Source organism: Alosa pseudoharengus, unplaced genomic scaffold, assembly GCF_046254945.1.
Source record: "Alosa pseudoharengus isolate Yale_2024_CS ecotype anadromous, Long Island Sound unplaced genomic scaffold, YU_APseudo_1.1 YU_APseudo_1.1_scf_206, whole genome shotgun sequence".
In the NCBI taxonomy this organism is placed as follows: Eukaryota; Metazoa; Chordata; class Actinopteri; order Clupeiformes; family Clupeidae; genus Alosa; species Alosa pseudoharengus.
This window is the reverse complement of record NW_027468670.1, coordinates 17,501-22,500: the sequence shown is the minus strand read 5'-3', so window position 1 is coordinate 22,500 and position 5,000 is coordinate 17,501. Positions and strand designations below refer to the sequence as shown.

Here is a 5,000-nt window from a genome sequence, read left to right as displayed (position 1 = left end):
GAATAAGATGATGAGAGGAAGAAAAGAAGAGGTTAGTGTGTGAGCAGAGATAAAGCATGTTCTTTGCAAAACAAATGTCCCTTTGATGGATGATCACACGTACCCCCCCCCCCCTCCACACACACACACACACACACACACACCTTAAGCTTGCCTGGCTTGTCCACCAGCATTCTGAATCGCTTCAATCTCTCTTCATTTAAGTTCTTTTCAGACCTGCTGCTATCCAATACTTTGTTGACATGATCATTATTCTAAGGACTCATTCCCCAGGAATTAAGGAATATGTGTCATTTGCCGCAGCTATAGAGGGGTGCCTGAAGTCCCTTTCTACTAGATCAAGATGATTTTGCCAATGTTTTTGTTTTTCTTATTTCAGAAAATATATTAAAATCATCTGATACTCCCTCTCTCTCTCTCTCTCTCTCTCTCTCTCTCTCTCTCTCACACACACACACTCTAAACTACACTTCTTTTTGAAGTACTGTATATTTCTGGGCTTGTTTGCCTTTATTGAGGCAGGACAGTGAAGATTGACAGGAAGTGAGTGGGATAGAGAGAGAGATGGGGTGGAATCGGGACATGACCCTGGGTCGGACACAAAGTCATGTCCAGTGGTGGACGAAGTACACGAATCCTGTACTTGAGTGAAAGTAGAGATACACATGGTCAAATGTTACTCCAGTAAAAGTAAAAGTCCCCCTTTTACATTTCCACTTGAGTGGAAGTACAAAAGTACTTGTCCTCAAATGTACTTAAGTATCGAAAGTAAAAGTCCTGAAATGTATTATGACTAATACAGTTGCATTTACTATTGTTGAAATGATTCGGCACAGACAGGCATTCATTGAGCCTTTCTCCTCCATTCAAGGGCAAAATCAGCTAATAATTGTTGTATGTAGAAAGAACTAAAAACAAACTAATGTGATATCTTATCTTAGATATTTCAAAGTAACCACATTTTTCTTTATTGAATGCTTTACACTTTCAGACCAAATCAAGATGTTCCCTTTTGTGTTTGATAGTGTCAATTTGTCTATCATTGTCTATCATTTGCTCGATGGTGTCAAGAGGCTAGTTATGGTAACATCAATATTGTGAAAAGGGGTCAACAAGGTAGGCCTACAGTAAATAGTGGATATGACAATAACATAGGTTAGGCAACACCATTATTTAAAGCCTAGCTCGTTTAATAGAAAATATACATGTAACACATGTATTTGGACAGTTTTTTTTTCAAAAGGAACTTCAGTTGTACTTCAGCTGTCACAAAATGTAGTGGAGTAAAAAGTTAGATATTTGGCCTCGAAATGTACTGAAGTAAAAGTAAGAAGTTTAACAAAATTGAAATACTCAAGTAAAGTACAGATACATGAAAAAGTGACTTAAGTACAGTAATTGAGTAAATGTACTCAAGTAATGTCCACCACTGCTCATGTCACCGTGACCCAAACCAAAATGTGATATGGACTCTGTAGCTAGTTGCTAGTTCCCTTTGATTTAGATGTGTTTTCCCCTCGCCTCACTTGTTTCCCCTACTCATCACCCCCCCCTTCTCTTTCATCTTGGTACGATCCATCTCCCTCCTCTTCCTCCTGTCCTATCCTGTTCTCCATCCGTCTTCTCGTTCCCCCGCTCTCTAAACCCCTGATCTCTGTCTCTCCTTCAGCCATTCATGCCAGCATCTCTCTCCTCCCTACTGCTCCTTCAGCCATTCATGCCTCTATCTCTCTCTGTGTCTCTATGTCTCCTTTCTCTCATAGACCAAATGCAATTAAAGGCTATTCAGCACCGCCTCAATGACTGGTTAATTGCTTTATAATACAATTTTGGCAGAGAAAAAAGATTCACTTGAATGAACAATAGCGATGCAAGTGGTTCTCTCTCTCTCTATCTTTCACTCACTCACTCACTCCCTATTTTCTCTCTTAATATCAGAGTATCATCTTTTTTTTCTCTCTCTCTAACTATATTTCTTTCCTCTATCTTCTATCTCTTTTCTTTCATTCAATCTCTCACTCAATCCTCTCAAACTCAACATCTGCTGTTCCTTCATACATAACTGAGCCTCTGCAAAAATCATCTCTTGTTCATTTTTATCTGTCATTCCGTTCTATTGAATTTAATATGCTTTATTGTCATGGGCAAACACTGTTGCCAAAGCATAAACTACAAAAACATAGACACGTATCAAAACACAGAAGAAAAAGACTCATAAGACTCGTAACATGCGGTTACAAGCAATTCTCTTCCTCAATCTCACCTGTCGGGTACACCGCAGGCACGTTATTGGTGTCCCCCGCCACCAGTGATGGTACGATCCAGGTGTAACCATAGCCGGTGAGCCCTACGGAGTGTGCCACCTCAAAGATGGTGGTGGCCTCCTCCTTGGTGCAGTAGAGCAGGATGACAGGGCTCTGCAGCTTCTTCAGCTTGTCCTGGATCTTGGAGTCGCCATCGTCCACCGACATGTCCAAGAGCAGCACCTCCTCCAGCTCCCAGCCCACGAAGCTGTTCTCTATGGTGCTGCGGATCTGAGGAGAAGGGAAGCAGGACTACATTACCCATGATGCAATGTGGATCCGAACTGGAGCAAGACGTCAGCAGCAACTCCTCCTCTGGCTCCCAGAACAGTTATCTTTTAATTAATACCACTACATCCAAAGCTTACCATTTCCCTTGAGATAGTAAAAATGGTCATTACAACTACATTACCCAGGATACACTGCTATTACATTATTCTTTAAAGTGAAAAAGACATCTTGCGTGTATTTCGACTTGGGTGTATTTCGACATGTATTTCGACTGAACCTTTGGCTCAAAAAACGATGACTCCCTGGTAAAAAAAACTACATTATCCAGGTTGCCGTGCGGATTTCCCTGCAGGCAGTCAGGGACAAGTATTCCTCAGTGGATGTGAACACACCACCACCACCACCTCCTCCCCCTGAAGTCTAAGAGCCATTAATCTGATAGTCCGGGCTGGCCCACCTATTCAATTATGGAACTATTACAGTCTGTAGCACTGAGTAATTAGAGGTTTAACCTGGACCCACACGGCTCGGCGCGTGCCCTGTGGGAGCCAGTGAGTGGGCCGGTGTCTCGGGTATTACGGCACTGACTTTAATCCCCTCGCCATTAAAACAGAGAGCGCAGCGTGTGAAGAGTAGGAGATTATTCTAAAACAAGAAAATGGAGGATGGGGGGGGTGGGGGGGTGGGAGCAAGAGGTAGTATGCTGACTGCATACGGACCTACAGTATTTGATCATGAGGGTAGTATACTGACTGTATGAGAACCTAGGTGCCTATGAGGGTAGTATACTGACTGTATGAGAACCTAGGTGCCTATGAGGGTAGTATACTGACTGTATGATAACCTAGGTGAAGGACCTAGATGCTCATAAGGGTAGTATACAGACTGTATGAGAACCTAGGTGCCTGTGAGGGTAGTATACTGACTGTATGAGAACCTAGGTGAAGAACCTAGATGCTCATGAGGGTAGTATACTGACTGTATGATAACCTAGGTACTCTTGAGGGAGGTACACTGACTGTATACTGCCCTAGGTGCTCATGAGGACCTGTTAGTCTATTAGAAATAACAGTTGGGAGTCCTCCGAGGCTGCAGCACTTGGACTTTGGCCTCACTTTGAGCATGTGTGCCACAGCAGGAGAGTGTTTAACTGTGTTCAACTCAATTGGCAGCTGGTCCAAGTGTCCACCTTGGGACCAGGGGTTCAAATCTGACCTGCGGCCATTTCTCGAGCCCACAATCCCAATGTCTCCCATTCTCCTCATCTACAGTTGTTCCTCTCCGGCTGTCCTGTTTGAAGAAAAGGCAAACATCTCCGAAACTGAGAGGAAAATAAGGGAGTGGGTGTGGGAGATCCAGATAACTGCCTCTGCCTGTCACGCTGCCTGTCAGTAATCCTCTGGCGATTAAAACACAGCGAGAAAGAGACATGTTAGAGGGAGGAGAGAGCGGTGTGTGTGTGTGTGTGTGTGTGTGTGTGTGTGTGTGTGTGTGTGTGTGTAAGAGGCGGGCAGAGCATGGCAGAGACGGCTCTTAACAGAAGCATGAAGATGAGTTTGAAATCACACAAGCATACACAAGGCTGCACAACACAATTACGTGCTTGTGAGCACATACACACACACACACACACACACACACACACACACACACACACACACACACACACACACATACTGTAATGGTAGTACTGTACTTGGAAATTAATTTCATATTGATTGTGTGTGTCACAGCACAAGACTGACACCCCCCATGAGATTTGGTGACCTCTTCTCTGAGGCTCTCAGGGCACATTCAAATAACCACAAATGCACTGCTCCATAGCTCGACATTAATGGTTACCTGGTATACCAAATTCTTACAAGTGGCAATCAGATTTGATTGGCTTTGGCAACCAAAACTTCATGCCTTTTTTGTTCAGCTGGCATCCACTTTTAACCACTTTTAAAAGTAAACGTTGAGCCCTGTTCTGCTCCCAACTGACCTGATACCGCGACGACAGGGAGAGACGGTGTGCCTAATATTCTTAATCTGACTTACACAACTCCATGTTCATTTTTCTTTTTTAACGCTTTACATTGTGTTGTATGGCATGTCCATCACAATGCTTTGGTTTGTACTTGTATGTGACACTGTGAATATTGTAACACAGTCATACCATTGAGGCTTACCTAAATTTGAATTTGAATTTGAATCTAAATTTGAATTTGAATTTGACTACAGCATTTTACAGCTTACACTAATTGTTCTCTAGCTAATAGTATAACTAATAGGGCTGTCAATCGATTAAAAAAAATCATCTAATTAATTACATACTCTGTGATTAATTAATCTAAATTAATCGCATATATAATTTTTGCTGTAAAAGTATTTTACATTTTTAAATTCAAATAAATCATTGAATAATCAGCATTAGTGACATTAAAGTTCAAAAACTCTTTTATTATTATTTTAATAATGGCCATA

At 42.1% G+C, this 5,000-nt stretch overlaps 1 pseudogene; it reads right to left on the bottom strand.

Moving 5' to 3' along the window:
• LOC143137402 (glutamate receptor ionotropic, NMDA 2B pseudogene) overlaps positions 1 to 5,000 on the bottom strand; it is a 6,823-nt pseudogene that overhangs the window by 528 nt on the left and 1,295 nt on the right.